At 47.9% G+C, this 19,800-nt stretch overlaps 1 protein-coding gene across 1 annotated transcript in view; it reads left to right on the top strand.

The window, feature by feature from the left end:
- LOC310789171 (NLR family CARD domain-containing protein 3-like) overlaps positions 1-19,800 on the top strand; it is a 268,107-nt gene that overhangs the window by 189,495 nt on the left and 58,812 nt on the right. The window lies entirely within an intron of this gene.

Here is a 19,800-nt window from a genome sequence, read left to right as displayed (position 1 = left end):
GGCCCACCCTGCCCGTCAGGCGTCTGGCGCCCGTTCGGATGTCTGATTGGGTGGAGCGCCTAGTGCGCTGAGGAGGCTCACACCCTGCGGTGCGACCGTGATGTCTCTGTGGGCAGCGACTACCCCCCTTGGCTCTGTCCGGCAGAACCGGGTGGTCTGGCCTGCGTTGTGAGCGTGTGCGTGGTACCGTCTCTGGGTCCGCACACACGCGGTGGGTGGGTTGAAACTGGCCATTTCTGCTTTTTGCTTCGGTTTCCACCTCCCACGCTATTGAGGCGGTTTTGAGGACCGTGCGCATGCTTCGGTCATACCAACGTGCGTCTAGGGCTACGGCTGGGCGCACCGAGTCATGCAGACCGTCTAGGAAAAGTTCCTTGAGACGTGGCACGTCTTCTTGATCCGGGCCATTTCTACCTTGACTATATATCTTCTTCAAGCGTCTAAAGTAATCCCTAGGATGTTCCTGGTAATTCTGTTTGACGTGTAAGGCCGCGTTCCTCCCCGCCGCTGGCGACTGGGTAAGGATGTACTCTTCGCCCAAGGCTTCGCGGAGCTTGTCAAAGTCATCTCTGATATGGGAAGGTTGCGTTTGGATAAACGCACGCACGTGCTTTGAGCTTGTGCTCCATATCAGTTGAGCTTTCTCTCGCGGCGAGGCATGTGGCAGAGCCTGCGAACCACGTTCGACTTCGTTGAGATAATCGGTCAAGTGTACCTCGTGACTGGCGGGATCAAACAAGTCGATGTCGTTGGCTATTGACTCCAGTAAGTGATAGCGTGACTCTGCTTCTCGGAGAGAGAGTTCTGACTCACTCTGTTTTGGCAGTGGAGGCTGCAAGAAGGAGTGGCCGTTTGCCCGATCGGGCACCAAAGCGCGACTAATGTCATCATGCCGGGGGTCCCCCCTTTCGGGGGGAGGGGTGGAGGAGCTGACTTCCTGTTTCCTTGGTGGACAGGAGCTAGAAAGTGAGTGAGGCTGGATAGCCTCTGGTGAAAAAGACCTATCAGCGCACCCGTTGGTGGCCTGAGCAAATGACGGTTTATAATGCACAGGGCGGTAGTCGATCGACTCGCCACGGGCGTGATAAATGGAAAGTCGGTAAGACACACGTTCCTCCCTGCAGGGGGTTGCAGTGTGGATCGTTTTGTCATAACCGGAAGTGGCGCTGTCACGTCGTTTGACTGTCAGCGGTTTGTGCTCTGAGGTGGAAGTCAGAGCTGGATGAAAGCGTGAATAACATCTGAGTCTATACGTAGGTTGCTCGGATGAATGACTGACTGGTATGTCGGAAGCATGAAAGTCGAGCTCGGAATCGGATGACGACTGCTGGGCTGAATAGCCTGAATCAGTTTGCTCGTTGTGAGAGCGGTCTCCCCCCTTTCGCGGTGTGGTGTCGCGATGCCTAGCGGCGCGGCTGCTTGGCAGCGCGGGCGCTGAGTGGTGTGCGGGGGTCTGATTCGAGTCGGGGGTTGGTCTAGCCCTAGGAGGCGTGTCAGCCTCCGGTGCCGGCGGGGTTATGGCCCTTACGGCCTTCTGGTGCTCTTGCTGCTTGGCCGTTCTCGTGTTTAGCCGTGCGATCACTGCTCGGGTGGTTGGTGGAGCAGTGCGACCCGAGAGGGGGACCGTTCTGGGTCCGAGGGCCGCCGTGGATCCGGTCTGCACGCCTTTTTGGCTCTGTTGCAGCCGGGAAACTTCTGTACGCAGTCGGGCTAATTCTGTTTGGCAGACCTGGGCTTGTCGATGCAGGCCCAGGTTGGCCTGCAGCGTAGCTTGACAGCTGTTGCGCAGTCTGCCTATCTGCGTCTGGTAGACAGTGGTCTGCTGCTGATGCGCAGCGTCCTGCACATGGAATCTGCGATTTTGCAGAAAGAAAAGAATTCCCAATGGAATTATTAGGACCGCTAGTGTTAGCATTACAATGCTAAATTCATCTGCTCCTCCTGTGGGCGGGCAGATGAGAGAGGCGGCTACCGCTTGCAAGTCGGTGGCGGCCGTCTTAAAGAAAGTTTCAGCGCTGACCATCTTGTGGCAGCGCAGACTCATTGCGATGAGTCAAGCAGCTGTTTTACTGCTGTCAATTTTAAGCAAAAGGTGTGTGCACTCACCGTGTTGCTATGGCATTAATGCCGTCAATGCCCACAGTTACTAATCCTAATTAAAGAATGGCCCAAATGTGACAGTCTCTCTGTGAGTTAGCTGCCAATTGCATGCAGTTAGTTTGACATCTGTCAGCTGTCACTCGGCTGGTGTCTGCTGTCAGTGTCATCAGGTGCAGGTGTCTGCCTGTCTTTCGCATGCAAATTCACTGTGACTGGTGGTCACAGGGCTTTGTTTACACTTTGTCTCTGGCTGTTGAGAGCCAGGGTGAATGTTTTTGAGTGCTAATGTGGGGGGGGGGGCAGCCTGACTTCCCCCCACCCTTTGCCAGTGTGGCTTTCAAATTAGCATCAAAGGTTCCACTTAAAAATGCGCAGCACGGTTTGTTTACACTCTGTTCAAGTCACTCTCTCATAAATGGAAAAATTGCTATCTCTCACAATTTAGGTTGAAGGCACAGTGGGAAACAGTTTGTTAACTGTGGTTTCTAACATAAAAATGGAATCAAGGATTTTAAACTGAGCTGTTGTCTTTGGGACTGTTTTGCTCAGAAATATTCAATACAAATCCTAACTTGTGTTAAGATTATGGGAAGATTCCATATTTTATGATTAGAGTTCCTTTAGTGTCTTCTGACGCATGTGATTTGCTTGGCAAAGCGCTATAGAAAACCTGATTTTGGAAAAATTTGAAAATTCTTGATTTTTCAAAATTTTATGAATTTTTATTATTCATGCATATCATATCTGTGGAAATACTGATATTAGAATCCTCAAACGGGGCGTCATTTATGTTGTGCTCGCAGGAGCTGGTTTGGTTATGAAATATGATTATTAATAATTATGAATTATTAATATTCATAGATTTATTAGATTTGACAGAAAATATTGTATTCTCTGTAAGATTCGGGGCACCACTGTAGTTAAGGCTACAGACCTGTCTAAAAGTCAGTTATGACTAGTTTAGACACCAAACCAAATTGTCATATCAGTCTCATAATGATATAATGTACATTGTACAGTTGATTGAAGGGTCAAAGTTCGTAAGCTTCTGTCACAGATTTCCACAGATAAAATACCTCATGAATAACAACCAAGATTCATAGCATTATGTAATAAAAAGATTTAATAAATCGCAATATCAATTGACATTAACATAATGATTAAAATATCAGTTCATCACATTTACTTTACAACTAATAGTCTACCACATCTATAGCTAATAACTAATATGAATAAGCATTATATCAATTGTGTGTGTGTGTGCCGGTGTGTGTGTGTGTGTGCCTGTGTGTCTGAGAGGGCGGAGAAGGTGGAGTGTCTTATGTCACCCCAGGATTGGCTGAGGGGCGGGCTGATCGTGTGTAGACCGCCTCCTTTTCAAAATGGCGGTTTTGCCAAAGTTGAGGAAGGATTGGCCTGGTCAGACAGAGGTGGCTGGGGGGCGGTCTGGAACCGCCTCCTTTCCAAAATGGCGGTTCTGCCGAATTTAGGAAGGGATCACTCTGCCTGCCTAGCCTGGATCACTCTGTGTGAGTGACTAATCAAACTCTCTAATTCAGCTTAACTGTATTTTTGCGGGTGGACATTCTGAACATCTCTAGACCGTTCCAAGCTTAGCCCTCCCGGTTGAACGGGCTCAGCTGGGAGGCCGAGAGAGTGGGGGAGGGTGAGAGGGAGAGGGAGAGAGGAGAGTGGCCCGCTGATGGCCGCTAAGTTCTTCTGAACTTAGCGCTCACCTTCAGGCGTCTATATCATTCAACAGTGTGCAAACATTGTACATCAACATACAGGATACTGTAATCAACACATACATGGTAATGCATTTTAACCCTAACTGCCCAGAACCATTAAACCATGAATGACTCTCACGTGGGTCTCGCTTTGTGAGCGGGTTCCTCTGTTGCTCTGCACGCGCCTCTGGGGTGCCGTGGAGCGGATGGCGTTGGTTCGTGGGAGCGATGGCCTGCAGCGCGGTTCACCCTGGCCTGGAAAAGCGGGCAGCGGACGTCTGCTGGGGGTGCAGATGATGCCTGGGGTTGACGTGCAGTCTCTCTGCTCGTGGAGTCGAGGTCTGCTGCTTTGGGTCCCTCTCTGTGGCTGGTTGCAAGCCACGGTCTGTCTTGGGCGTCTTTCGTCTGCAGCAGTTGGTTGGATCTGCTGCGGTGTGGCTCTTCTGCTTCTTCTGCTCCTCTTGGTCTGCTGAGCGGTCTGCTCGCGGTACGGTCTTGTTGTCGGCTTTTGCGGTCCAGCTGGGCTTCTCTGGGCAAGGAGAGCGGCTGGTCTACGCGCGAGTTTGAAAGCACAGGAAGGGCTTTTCCGTGCGACTTATAACGCTAAACCGACTTAAATTAAACTGAGATTAAGTGGAACTATCTCAGTTTACGCATGCTATGTCTGGTGGGACTTACGGCCTTGGTAGGCGATTTCTGGTGCTGCTGTGGCTCGGAGTCCTCTGGGCCCGGGTCAGGCCTGCAGGCCTTGGTCCCTCCTTTGTTGCAGAGAGGGTACAGAGAGCGGGGGAGGGGAGCCGGGTCCTGGCCCCTCCAGTCCCTTGGTTCAGCTGCCTGCGAAAGCTTACTTGAGACTCTAACTTAAGACTGTTTCCCAACAGTTTTGTTGGAGATTACATATTAAAATGAGCATGCATGGTGGGCCAATCACATCGTTCGGTGAGTTGGGCTATGCCCAGCCTACTTTGTGTTATTTGAGTGGGCTCAACCCATTCTGTAAGTTCAACTGAAAGGTCTCTCTGTTCACCTTTCGGTTGTGGGGCACTTGGTCTTTGAAGCTCAGGGAGGTGTGAACGTCCTGGGGGTTGAGAGATAAAACAATGGCCGGAATCCTTTGAGGCTCGGCCTCCCGCTGTGCGGGTATCTGTAGGGTGTGACCCAGCCATTTGGTTCTCTCTGTCTTCACCCCGAATGTGAGGCCATATCTAAACACAGGCAATACACTCAAATGTCCCACATTCAAACATATAAGTAATACAGTACAGTCCATAATGTGTCGATCACAACACTCATCAGCTCGAACCGAGCTACTTACTGCCCCCTCAATCCTATCCCTTCCTCTCTCCTCCAAACCATCTCACCTGACAAATCTCCCTTCCTCACTACCTTCATAAACTCCTCTCTGTCCTCTGGTCTTGTTCCGCCTGCTCTAAAGAGTGCAAGAGTCAAGCATCTGCTTAAGAAACCCTCCCTTGACCCTACTGCTATTCAGGACTACAGACCTGTCTCTCTTCCCTCATTCCTTTCCAAAACCCTCGAACGAGCAGTGTCCGAACAACTTTCTCTCTATCTCTCCCTGAATGACCTCCTGGACCCTCTGCAGTCCGGTTTCAAGGCTTCTCACTCCACTGAGACAGCTCTTCTTGCTGTCACAGAGGCCCTTCACACTGCTAAGGCCTCATCCCTCTCCTCTGTCCTTGTCCTCCTTGACCTGTCTGCTGCCTTCGATACAGTCAACCACCAAATCCTTCTCTCCACTCTGTCTGACCTCGGCATTTCAGGTTCTGCACTCTCCTGGTTTGCTTCCTATCTCTCGAACCGCTCATACCAGGTCTTATGGAGAGGGTCCCTCTCCAGATCCTGCCCTCTTACCACCGGTGTCCCCCAGGGCTCAGTCCTGGGCCCCTTACTTTTCCTTCTCTATATCAGATCTCTTGCCTATGTGATCTCTTCTCATGGCTTTTCTTATCACTGCTATGCTGATGACACCCAGCTTTTCCTTTCCTTCCCCCCCTCCGACACTCAAATCGAGGCTCGCATCTCTGCATGCCCTTAAAAGACATTGGCGACTGGATGTCTGCCCACCACCTCAAGCTCAACCTTGGTAAGACAGAGCTACTCTTCCTCCCAGGGAAAGACTGCCCTCTCGCAGATCTCTCCATCTCCATTGACAACACCACTGTACTTCCCTCCCAAACAGCTAAGAACCTTGGGGTGATCCTCGACAACCAGCTGTCTTGCTCAGCTAACATAGCTGCGACAGGTTCTCCCTCTACAACATCCATCCCTTTCTCACAAGAGAAGCGACTCAACTCCTGGTCCAGTCACTTATCATCTCTCGCCTGGACTACTGCAACGTGCCGGCCTACCTGCCACCGACATCCGACCGCTTCAGCTCATTCAGAACGCTGCAGCCCGTCTGGTATTCAACCAACCCAAATTCTCTCATGTCACTCCCCTCTTCCGGGACCTCCACTGGCTTCCCATCTCAGCTCGCATCAAATTCAAGACACTGGTACTGGCCTACAGGGCAGTACACCAGTCAGCTCCCCTGTACCTGCAATCTATGGTCAGGTTCCAAACCTCTCAGCGCTCCCTTCGCTCCTCCACCAGTGTAGGTCGCCTCGCCCCTCCTTCGCTACGGGGGCTCAAAAGTCGCTCATCCCGATCTCGACTCTTCTCGTCCCTGGCACCTCAATGGTGGAACGAGCTTCCACCTTCGGTCAGGACTGCTGAATCACTGCCGATCTTTCGGAAAAGACTAAAGACTCACCTTTTCAGGCTCCATCTGGGCCCTTCTTGATCTAACTTCTTTCTCTCTTTCTTAAAAAAAAAATAAAAAAAATAAACTAAACTTGTACCACTGTTCTTTCAGAATTTGTAGTTGTCATAGACTGTGCTCCATAGCTGATTGCTCTATTGCTGACAAAAAATGTGTTATTGTAAGTCGCTTTGGATAAAAGCGTCTGCCAAATGATGTAATGTAATGTAATGTAATGATATAATATGATTGTTTTAGTAAAGTGTATCACTCAATAGTCAATACAAAAAATAATGGCTTTTATATAACCGAAAGCCTATTAGTCTGCAGATAAAACACAAAAGGCATAGTAATTTAGACTCTTATTGGCATGACGTTACTGGCAACATATGAGCTGTCTGAATTTTGTCATAAGCCATATCTGTGTCGTTTCACTTTTGACTGAAAAATGTTCCCTCTAGATTAAAGAAAAGACACTATGTGATGTTGACTGGTGTGTTTTTATGTAAATGTGCGCATTCGTTTTCCTTATTATTGGTAGATCATGACTGCCCCGCAGCTAGCTATGTTAGCTTTTCTTTCTTTTTTTTACCTTTATTTACCCAGGCGAACAAGTAAGAACAAATTCTTATATACAAAAGCAGCCTGACAAGCTTCACGTTACCTTACATGTAACGTTAGCGTTAGTTGATTTGGAGACACAAACCCTGGACATTTCATTTTGGGTAATGCATGAGGTTCTCTATGGTTTACGCCAGCTCTGGGAGTATGAAGTGCTTTAAATGTGGGGATGTTTGGTCACAACAAGCTTGTGGACCTCTGCCTGCTGAACCACTAGGTAGGCCACAACCAGCTAGCTAACGTTAGCCACCACAACAGCTAACGTTAACGCCAAACAAATCCGCTGCCTCCTCCCCACGTTTGGTTTAGCGTAACGCCAGCTCAGACTTTCCCCTAATCTCAGAAACCTTGCGGGACATGTATTGCAAATTGCAATAGTGTTGTTTTGTTATCATTTGAAACTGTCAACAGCCACACTGGAGTTTCGCCAGCTGCTTGTGATGTCATGAGCACGCAATAACAATACTCCACTTCCAATGCAAAACAAAGCCAAGTCGGCGCCGTATTATCGGGGGCTATTTTATCGGCTAAAATGTCATTATTGGAATAATAAATAATAACGCAAAATGGCCGTATCGGCCGATAATTTATCGGTCCGATAAATATCGTGCATCCCTAGTACTTTTCCCATCTCTGTCCCCCTTAGAAGCAACGTGGCAGAGATTTCTGGTTAAGCCTACAAAAATATGTCATCCCTGCGATACTCTATACATTCAGGCAGTGTCTTGTCATAGACGCATCGTCAATGGGTCAACATGGGGGAAATATAATAATAATAATAATAATAAATGTGTTTTCTATAGCGCGTTTCAAGGACTCAAAGACGCTGTACAAAAATAAACACTAAAGGGGCGGGGATGACTTAAGTCCAACAGACAATGGACAAACACGACACAGGCACACAGGGATAGGCAGGGGGGAGCTAGGAGAAGGCACAGGAGAAGAGATGGGTTTTGAGACAGGATTGGAAGACAGTGAGGGAGTCTGATTCTCTAATGTCCGGGGGGAGAGAGTTCCAGAGCTTGGGAGCTGCCCTGGACAAGGCTCTGTTGCCAAAACTGCGGAGGTTGGATTTGGGGGTGGAGAGAAGGCCGGCAGAGGTGGATCGGAGGGAACGGGAGGGTTGGTAGGGGGAGAGGAGGTTGGTGAGGTATGGGGGGGGCAGTTGGTGGAGAGCTTTGTATGTGATGACGAGGATTTTGTAGGTGATCCGGGAGGAGATGGGAAGCCAGTGGAGTTGTTGAAGGACTGGGCTGATGTGGTGCCAGGATTTGGTGTGGGTGAGGAGACGGGCGGCTGCGTTTTGGACCAGTTGGAGTCTATTGATGAGGGTGGTGTTGGTGCCATAGAGGAGTGAGTTGCAGTAGTCCAGACGGGAGGAGATGAAGGCGTGAATGAGTGTTTCAGCAGCAGGGTGTGAGAGACCAGATCTTAGCAATGTTGCGGAGATGGTAGAAAGAGGTTTTGACAATATGGCGGATGTGGGGCTCAAGGGAGAGGGTGGGGTCAAAGATTACACCAAGGTTGCGTGCCTGAGGAGATGGGGAAACGGTGGTGCAGTTGATGGTGAGTGAGGGGTTGTTGAGTTTGCTGAGGGTGGATTTGGAACCGATGAGGAGGAGTTCAGTTTTATTGCTGTTTAGTTGAAGGAAGTTGTGTTGCATCCAGACTTTTATTGCAGACAGGCAGGCGTTGATATGGGAGAGGGGTGGGTTCTGAGGGGATTTAGTGCTGAAGTAGATCTGGGTGTCGTCAGCGTAGCAGTGGGAGTTGAGGTTGAAATGGCGGAGGATCTTACCAGGGGCCAGGATGTAGATGAGGAAGCCTTGGGGGACACCGTGTGAGACTGTGGAGGGGGCGGAGGATGGGAGATGAAGTGGGAGCGGTTGGAGAGGTAGGAGTGGAGCCACCTGAGTGCGGTGCCTTCGATACCGAGAGCCTCAAGTCTGGACAGCAGGATGACGTGGCTCACGGTATCGAAGGCTGCACTCAGGTCGAGGAGGATGAGGAAGGTGAGGGATCCAGTGTCGGCAGAGGTGAGGAGGTTGGTGAGGACTTTGAGGACTGCAGTTTCTGTGGAGTGGAGTGGGCGGAAACTGGATTTGAGGGGTTCGAAGAGGTTATTGGAGTGCAGGTGAGTTTGGAGTTGTGTGGCGACAAGGCGTTCCAGGGTTTTGGAGAGGAAGGGGAGGTTGGAGATGAGCCGGTAGTGGTTGAGGGTGGAGGGGTCGAGACCAGGTTTCTTGAGGATTGGGGTGACAGAGGCGGTTTTGAAGGCGGAGGGGACAATACCATGGGACAGGGAGGAGTTGAAGAGATTGGTGAGGTAGGGGCAGAGGGCCGGGAGGCATGATTTCAGCAGGGGGGTGGGGAGGGGGTCGAGGGAGCAGGTTGTGGGTTTGGATGAACTGATGAGTTTGGAGATGGTTGAGGGGGTAACTGGAGTAAAGCAGGAGGCGGCGGTGTGGGGGAGGGGTAGGCAGGTCAAGAGGGATGGAGAGGAGAGGGACTGGAGTAGGGGCTGCTGGGTCAGACACAGGGGACAGTGATTGATGAATGGTGGTGATTTTGTCTGCAAAAAACTGAAGAAAAGAGTTGCATAGGTCGGGTGTGGAGGTAGGGAGGGCGTCGGTGCGGGGTTTGAGGAGGTTGTTGACGGTGGAGAACAGTGTTTTAGAGTTGTGGCTGGGGTCGTTGATGATGGAGGAGTAGTAGGCAGACTTGGCGGCAGTGAGGGCTTCTTTATAGGTGGAGAGGTGGATTTTGAATGCTTGAAGATGGATGGTAAGTGAGGTTTTCTTGCAGAGACGTTCCAGTTGGCGGCCAGTTTGTTTCATGGTACGGAGGTGAGGTGTGAACCAGGGGGCAGAGGAGTTGAAGGAGACGGTTTTGGTTTTGCGGGGGGCAAGGGAGTCGAGGGAGGCAGACAGTGTGTCGTTGAGAAAATTGGTGAGATCAGCAGGTGAGGTGGAGGCTGGGTGCATGGTGAGAGCTGTGGTGAGTAGGTCGGAGAGTTGCAGGGGGTCGAGTGCTTTGGTGTTCCGGAATGTTATTTCTCTGAGGGTTTGGGGGCGTGGGGAGGGGGATGAGACAGTGAACTGGATGAGAATGTGGTCAGACAGAGGGAATGGAGTAGGGTGGATGTTGAGAACCGGTAGATTGGCAGAGCAGACAAGGTCGAGGATGTGGCCTTTGACATGGGTGGGGAAGGTGACGTGTTGGGTGAAGTTGACGTTGTCCAGGAGAGAGGTGAGGTCGGATGCAGGTTTACAGGTGGGTGAGTCGATGTCGATGTTGAAATCGCTGAGGAGGAGTAGACGGGAGGAGAGAGATGAGGCTATTGTGAGGACTTCGGTGAGGTCGGACAGGAATGATGGGTGGGGTTTGGGTGGACGGTAAATGAGTAGAACAGTGATGGAGCAGCAGGTTTTGAAAGCCAGGAGTTCGAAAGATGAAACTGAGGGGAGGGTGAGTTCTGTTAACCGGTAGTGTTGTTTGAAAATGACAGCCAGGCCGCCTCCACGGCGGGAGGGGCAGGGTTTGGAGATGTAACTGAAGCCAGGGGGAGATGCTTGGTTGAGGGAGAAGAAATCATTGGGTTGTTGCCAGGTTTCGGTGAGGAGGAGAAAGTCAAGTGAATTGTCAAGAATGAGTTCATGCAGGAGGGGGGCTTTGTTATTAAGTGACCGGGTGTTGAGGAGGGCGAAGGTGGGTGGATGGAAAGGTGGAGTAGTGAGGGCACGGTGGAGAGGACGGAGGTTAGCCAGGTTGACAGAGCGGGGGGGTGTAGTGGAGGGGGGCGAGCTTATGGTTTGGATGCTGTGGCATGTACGGGCAACAGAAGACGCAAGGTACCAGTAGGGGGTTAGTCTCGGTTTCCAGACGTTTGGTGAGGGGCGCCAACAGCGCCACCTTACCACCAAACTTCTGGGAATTTACTGTTCCAAATCTGGTTCAGAGCCCGGCGAGAACGGCCGGCAGCAGACACGCCTACATTTATTATTAGAATTTTATTTGGTAGCAGCAATGCAATGTTTCATAGTTCCAATATAGAGCAAGACACTGATGTGCTGCAAAGAGAGTTTATACCTGTTGTTTATTTTACAATATTTTTTCCTACCCGGAAGTGGTCCGCTTGCTACTGTGAGTCATCAGCAGGCTCTGTAACGTTAGCCTCGGGAGTCGGGCTTATCGCTGGGGAAAGACCTCTAGCCGCCGGGGCCGGATGAAACACGTCCTATTAACAGGTTATGTTTGTTTCTAAGTGATTAATATGTTTCTCCGCAAACGCGACAGCACCGGTTCTGCATGAGCGTCACTGCCCCCAGAAAGCAGGCCCGCCCACAACACTCATGATTCGTTCTCCGATGCAAGGCTTCCAACAGCACCACCTAACGTTATGAAAAGATTTAAATAGTAATATTCTCAGTCTTACAGTAGTGAAACGGATTAAGACTGAGGGCTGAGTCTAGTAGAGGGTATGCTTGGCGTCCAAACTACAGTATAAAGACAAAGCTGTTGAAAGAGGATGAAATAGACATTTCATCCTCTTTTTTTATTTTCTTATGTCATCCATTTTATGTGAAGCACTTTGAACTGCATCTGTGTATGAAATGTGCTATACAAATAAACTTGACTTGACTTGACTCCCAAGCCGAAGGTCGGCGGTTCGTACCCACCCCTGGGCAAGCCCTTAACATGGGTTGCTGCAAGTACCACCTACACAACGCCGTCACATTAGCATTTAGCTGCTAGCCCAGCCGAGGCAGACAGGATCGGGGATTTAACCCCCGCAGTAAACGCACATCTGAACAGATGTCTATGTACCTGCTCTTGACTCCCCAACCGCATGCAGCACCGTCCGCTGGTGAGTCAGCCCATTGAGATGTTTTCTTCCTCCACCGTCTAGTCTCACGCACCAGCTGTAGTAACATTTTGTGGGCGTTCCCACACAGACTGACTGTATCTATGTGCTGACTGCTGTTGTTGACTCGGCCTGCCTGGAGTTGCAGCTCTCAACACAGAAGGGAGAAGTGCGGAGAAGAAAGGAGGGGGAGGGGCTGCTGGCTGCTGTAGTGTGTGAAGCGCTGTGGGACAGGCAGAGAGACTGAGGGGAGCCCTTGCTCCTTTCGTAACTGCTTGTCCACATATGATTTCATCATCTGCCCGGACCACAGTTCTTAGACTGTAGCGCTGCCTGCTGAAACCGCCAAGCTGTCAAAATAGGAGAGGTGTACGTATTTACAAGTGTCACAGAAACATTTCAAAACACCGACCAAAGCAGAAGGGTTCATTGCATCTCGGGGGCGAGGTATGAAACCTCGATGCTGCTAATAAATAACTTTAATATAGAGTACCAATCATTCTGTCTTGTGCTGTTGTGCCCAGCCATCATACTTAACATCTCAAAAAGCAAAGAGCTGCTTGTTGATTTTAGAAAGGATACTCACACTAGCCTCCTTCCCCCTCTTTCCATCAATGAAGGAGTGGTAGAGAGTTTGGTTCCTGTTCGTTGTCAGTTGAGGTGATGGGTCGGTAGGGATTTTTTTTTCCAGTGGCAGCAAGGGATAGATAGGAAATATATATATATATTTTTTTTTCCTTAAAATTACAGCAGCAATGGATACTTTTTTCATAACATAGCCTACATGTACTCTACCACTGTGCTCTACACACGTTTTTATATGAACAAAATATTTAAGTCAATATGAATGCTTCAATGTTATTAAAACATGCTGATTTTAAATACTTTGAGCCGTCGAGGGCACAGGTTCTAGCTCTGCCGTGCACTTCAGTGCTAAATACCTGAATTGAAATAAAGCCATGACGCCACTGAGGAGCGAACCATTATTTCCATCAGTCTTTTGTGTTGCTGGCTGCCTTCGGCTCTGGTGAAATAAAATCGATCTCCTTGCTCAGCTTTAACATGACGGTGGTTTTCAATTGTTTTGAGAGAGAAAAAGTCCGCTCCTCGGGAATCCCTTTGAGTTGTGTGTAACTTCAGCTCCGCTAGGCCGGAGGCGGGGGTTTAGCGAAGCCGCGGTCTTGCCTGGGGAGTTGCCACCGGGGAAGTGGCTTCACTTCTCCCCGTAGCGTGACTCCCGTCCCCCGTGCAGTGCATGCATGTGAGTTTGAGTAACAACAAGTGATATCCATTCTCCTGGCCGATTGTCACATTTGCCCATGTACACTGTAGTGTAGGTCATTTAGAGGCACCAGTATTCCAGTTGAAAAGTTCCATGTATGGATTTAATTTTAACGTTATACGTTATAGCCTACTTGGGCTTTGGGCGGAGGGCAGATATGCGGTCGCTATGGCGACCAGGTGTGGGCGGAGGTGAGTGAACTTGCTATGGAAACAGAGTCTATATATCAAGTAGAGACGAGTAAGCCCAGGTCGACTAGAGCTGTACTGTGCTGTTATATGTGGTGGAAATGAGCCACAAGCTGCTGAGTGGGGTCGACGGCTGGCGATATCCGTCCATTTGTCAGCTCTGTCCACTTTGCCGGCTGCTGATACGTGGGGGTACGGTGGTGCAGTGGTAAGCGCTGTCGCCTCACAGCTCGAAGGTCCTGGGTTCGATTCCCACCTGGGACGCTGTGGGTGCTGGAGTTGTGACCCCCCATATCCTCAGTGCCTACTGCCCAGGTGGGCTATCTCATCCAAAGGGCCTTTCTGTGTGGAGTTTGCATGTTCTCCCCGTACCCCCCAGGGGGTTCCTCCGTACATAACCCCCGACTAAAAACATGCAGAAGATCGTCATCCGACCAGTGACGACAACATCTGAAGTTGGTCCAATGATGGTCCAATGAAGGTCCCCAGGCGCTGGAAATAAATAGCGACCACTGCTCCTGGCCTGCCCCCTGGAGGAAAGGACAAGCCTGGATGGGTCAAATGCAGAGGACATATTTCACCAGCCACTGTCAGCATGAGTGTGTGTAGTGGCCGCATGCATGTGTTGTAGTGTGTTCGTGTGACAATAAAGACGGGCTGCCGTCTGAAATCGTGTTTTTTTTTAATCATTTTTTGATACGAATATACAAGGGCACTGTTTAACTTCCTGAAGCACATTTTCAAATGATTTGAACCCCAATCTCACAATTTTGGTTGGCACGCTAGTGCTGCATGGGCAGAGAAGCGACACAAAGCACATGTCCGTCATGCTCCCTGCCATTTTCGTTTTAAAGTATCTGTAGCGAAAAGCACCTTCGTGCAGTGGCAAACCCCGCCCCTTAGCGCCACCGTCAAATCAACAAGCTCATAAAATAAATTTGGGTCGCACGTAAATTGACAGGGTCGGTCGGAAACCGGAACCGAACAACTTTTTTTTTTAGGCCCGGTCACCTCCTTCCGGTTCCTCGGGACCACCATCCATGAATCCCTATCATGGGATCTCAACACCATTCTCAAGATCAGCAAATCCCATCAGCGACTCTACTCCCTTTATTTTTATTTGACCTTTATTTAACCAGGTTTGTCTCATTGAGATTGAAAATCTGTTTTTCAAGAGAGACCTGGCCAAGAAAGCAGCATAAAGTTACAGACACATTTTAACATAAACAATACAAACAAAAACATCTAAAACGTAAGAAAATACACATCCATTTACTCAGCAACAGGGTTGTATACAAGTTCATTATGGATCAAAACATTTGCAGACCTGGATTTCAGCTTCCTCCATATTTTTTTCCCTGGTTTTAAAAATACTCATAGGGACTAGCACCTGGAGGTTTAGTAGGCGTTGGAGTTCATTCCAGGCCAGAGGGGCAGACACCTGGAAAGCTTTCTTGCCAAACTCAGTCCTTGTCTTAGGTACAGTCAGCAGGATGCAGTTTTGAGACCTAAGCTGATAAGAACTATTTTCTTGTAAATTAATGCAGGAGCATAGATAAGATGGTAGTTGTCTCAAGATGGTCTTATAAATGAAAATAAACCAATGAGACATCCTCCGTAACGATAAGGAGGGCCAGCCTACGCTCATGTAGAGGGTACAGTGATGTGTCCGGGACTTCAAATTTGTCACAAACCTAAGTGCACCATGATACACTGTGTCCAGCTTTCACAACGCTGTCGCAGGTGCAGACATATAAAGAATGTCACCATAATCTAATATTGGCAAGAAGGTAGCCAAAACAAGCCTCTTTCTAGCCTCAGCATAAAAACACGCTCTGTTTCTGAAATAAAAACCTAACTTCAGTCTTTTTTGACAAGAGTGTCAATATGTGCTTTAAAAGTAAGATCATCATCTATTATAAAACCTAAATACTTATATGTCGACACTCTTTCAATAACCTTGCCCTGCGTAGTCATTATGCCTGGGACAATTGGTTCCTTCTTAGATTTGGAAAAAAACATAAGCTTGGTCTTGCCTGCATTCAAGACAAGCTTCAGCTGGTGCAACTGTGCCTGAACCATATCAAAGGCTATTTGTAGCTGTTCAAAAGCCCTTATTAAAGATGTTGCACAACAATAAATGACGGTGTCATCAGCATAAAAGTGAAAAGACGCGTCTGGCACATTTTTACCCACATTATTGATAAAAATTGTAAATAAAAGTGGACCAAGCACAGAGCCCTGTGGCACCCCCTTGTGGACAGTTAAGATATCAGAGAAAATTTCCATCAAACTTTACACACTGGGTTCTATCTGACAGGTAGTTTTTAAACCAGGCAACTGTGCAAAATCCATGGTGGTCATTAGTTGTAGTTTTCAAACATGTGAAAGTGAAATAATACTAATAATTATTAATATTATTGGCAGTGTTTCTCAAGGTAGGTGGTACTTGCGCCCCCCCCCTGCTGGTGGTACTTGATCCCTGGAATCCCAATGTTTAAATTATGAAATAAACCCAACTTTAAAATCAATTGTAAAACATGTTTATCTATCAAAATAATGCTACGAATGAAAATAAACTTGTGATCATTGAAATTGAGGTTTATTTTGTTGTCTTGAGATTTAGAAACAAATATTTGTTTCTGACGGACACTATACCTGTTGCGCATGCACAATTACCTGCCCGCCCCGCATGGTTACACAAGTGGTGAACAAAGACGAGGAGGGATGCTAAAGTGGATCAAAACGGGAGGGAATCGTAAAAGAGCTGTAGTAGAGGAGAGCAGCAACGATGAAGCACAGAGGTGAAGACAGCAGCAGTCAACCCAGCACAAGTGCAGCTGCTGCAGGTTGCACATAGGCTGCAGGTTGGAATAAATTTGCCTCCTGCGTGAACTGTGCATAGCTGAATAGACTGTATTTTAACGTCGGTCATATGGTGGTACTTGGAGAGCCAACTACTTTCTCAGGTGGTACTTGGTGTAAAAAGGTTGGGAACCACTGGGCTAGTCTATTTAGCAGGATCTCATGATCGACAGTGTCGAATGCCTTAGATAGGTCTATAAAAAGACAGACTCCATGTTGTTTGCTATCCATTGCAGCAATGAGATCGTACGGTAGGGCTGCTCGATTATGGCAAAAATCATAATCACGATTATTTTGATTGATATTGAGATCACGATTATTTAACACGATTATTGACATCATTGACATTGAGAACATCATGCATTTATTGACAACACACTGGCTTTTCTTTTTAACATTGGATGTCTTTGGATTTTAGATAAAATTGAAAATAAATAAATAAATAAATAAATAAATAATAAAAGTGCAAAGATTTAGAAATAAAATAAAAACTAAAATAAATATACAGTATATGTAGGCCTACTATGTTGCAGTGAACTGCCACAACCAACTGCAACTATTAATCTACATTCAATATGTTGGTAAACATCTGAACTAGTAGTCCTTAAACCTCAAATCTAACCAAATGAGAACGCTATTGAGTAACGTTCGTTTACATTAGGCTGCATTAAATTACCGTAATTTCCGCACTATAAGGCGCACCTGAGTATAAGCCGCAGCAGCTAAATTGACTGTTTGTTACATATATAAGCCGCACCGGACTATACACCGCAGGTGTTTTAATGTTTAATTACCATATGTAAGGGTTCGTGCACAGAGGGGATTGTCGGGAAAGAGATGGCTGTTTGAGGAAGCTCCCATTTATTAACATTAACATTACAACATACGGTAACATTCACACAACAACAAATATACGGTAATCAGCCTACCAGAAAAGTCATTAATCCTCGTCTTTATCTTTTAGGCTAAGGTGCAGTACACGGCTGTAACCAGAAAAGTCAAGTCATTAATCCTCATCTTCGTCTTCTTCCTGCGTACTAAAACCACCAAAGTCCTCATCTTCAGTGTCGGAAACGAACAGGCTCAGGGTGGCTTCGTCAGCCACTCTCCTCTCTCCTTCGTTGTCGCTCTCAAAACCAACGAACTCCTCTTCATCATGCAGCAGTCCAGCCTTTCGGAACCCGTTGGTGATCGTGGATGTTTTGACACTCCTCCACGCTGTCAGGATCCACTCGCAAACTTGAGTGAAAGTTGCTTTTCGCATGCCACCAGTTTTGGTGAATGATTTATCGCCGCTAGTCATCCACGCCTCCCACTGAACGCGTAGTGCCACTTTGAACGCACGATTGACACTGATGTCGAGTGGCTGCAGATGCTTCATTGTGCCACCAGGAATCACAGCTGGAATTGAGTTTGTGCTCTTGATGGCTGCTTTCACAGAATCTGTTATATGGGCCCTCATGCTGTCCAAAACGAGCAAAGCTTTTTTTTGGCGAAAGAATCCTCCAGGGCGCTTGACGTAGCACTCATTCAGCCACTCCTTCATTACGCTTTCCATCATCCACCCTTTCTTGTTGACTTTAAATGAGATGCCGTTCGGGATCTTTTCTTTTGGCATTGTGATCCGCTTAACAGAGATCTCCGTGTCTTATCAGCGGAGACCGTTTTGAGTCCTTACCCTCATCGTCGTAACACAGCCAGTTCTCCATCTTTTGAAGCATGATGTTAGATTACAACGAGCTAGTTGTGTGGCTTAGCCTTCCAAAATGTTGCCGTTAATTTTTTAGAATGTAATACATAGAATTGGGAACGTTACATTCAATTTCATTCAGACTGTCTTTCAGGCTCAATCGCTGCCATTTTTCCCCCGGGGCGAGGGAGCGAGGGAGGAGGGAGGGTGTTTTACAGTAGTAGCTGAGAGAGCGTAGTGGCACAGTGCTCCAATCAGGTCGCGAGGCACATTTTTTGCAACATCATCCAATCAGGGTCTCGCTCTCGTAATGTCTGTCTTGCTCTCGTTCTGCCTCATACCAACATCCATAGATTTTGGAGGTCCCCGAGCGCCGTTAGCTGATAAAATCCATAGATAAGCCGCACCGTTATATAAGCCGCAGGGCCAAAAAATGGGGAAAAAGCCGCAGCTTATAGTCCGAAATTTACGGTACTCATTTGGCAGATGGTTTTATCCAAAGCGACTTACGTTTAGGTTCATAATAGGCTATTGTTAATGTTTATCTGTGAGATCGTTAGCTGTTGAATGCATATTCATGCATCATATCAATGCGGTCGCATTGTAAAGAGTGTCCTGAATCGATGACTGTGTTGTGGCAGGAGTAACTAGATGGGACTTTGTCTTTTTGTTCATTTAGCGTTATTTCTTGGTCATAGACCACTTTGTGAGTGGATTTCAAGAGATTAAATAGAGGGAGAGGTCATGTTGCGGGGTGCTGCCACGACCGCGCATATCTTGACAGGTGAGTCAAAACTCGCATCGCAATTCTATGCTGTATATTCGCATCGCTCATCAGTTACACATCAAGAGCGATGCGAATATACAGCACGGAATTGCGATGCGAGTTTTGACCCACCTGTCACAGCCACAGACTTGGAACAAACAGTGCAAGATATGCGCAGTGTAAGGACCTTTAAACTCGGCGAAACCATAGTGTTTCCACCCCACATACGTTGTTTCACCTCTCTTCTCGACCAGCGGCTCTCTTTCTGTGAAATAAGCGGGGAGGAGAAAGCCTGTGGCTCTTCACACGACAGTCACAACTCGAGCTGGTGTGCTTTGGGGGAGGGGCCGAGCAAAGGAAGGGGTGCGCTTGATTTACAACACAAGACAGAACGAGAGAGACAAGAGCCGCAAAATCGTTTGATGTCAATTATCTTGTTTTCATAATCGTGGACAGCCCAAATCGTAATCTAGATTAAAATTTGATTAATCGAGCAGCCCTATCGTACGGTGTGATTTCCCTCGTGTGATTATATTATAGCCATTGCAGGTGCTGGCGGGCTGATGCTATCTTGCTCAATACTGCATTAATTTCAAAAATCTCTGCTCTGACTAGTTAGAATAAATAAATATATTAATATATTAATATTAACACGTTCACTGCCGTGGACGAGTTAACTCGTCAAAAAAACAACAACGGTTGACTGCCGTGGACGAGTTAACTCGTCAAAAAAAAAAAAAAAAAAATTGACGGTGGGACGTGGATCTAACCCTTTTACATCTCCTATAAAAATATGGGAGCCACCGAACGTGTATAACCCATTCCACCGACCCACTAAGTGGCGACAGTGCTCTCCAGACTAGAGAAAGCCGAGCCAAAACTGCAGGGAAAAGCGTGAGGAAGCCATTCTCATACTGTAGAATGGTTTGGCGA

The sequence above is a fragment of the Poromitra crassiceps genome (assembly GCF_964638095.1).
Source record: "Poromitra crassiceps genome assembly, chromosome: 14".
Lineage (NCBI taxonomy): Eukaryota > Metazoa > Chordata > Actinopteri > Beryciformes > Melamphaidae > Poromitra > Poromitra crassiceps.
The sequence above is the reverse complement of the archived record's forward strand: the minus strand, read 5'-3'. Positions and strand labels throughout refer to the sequence as shown.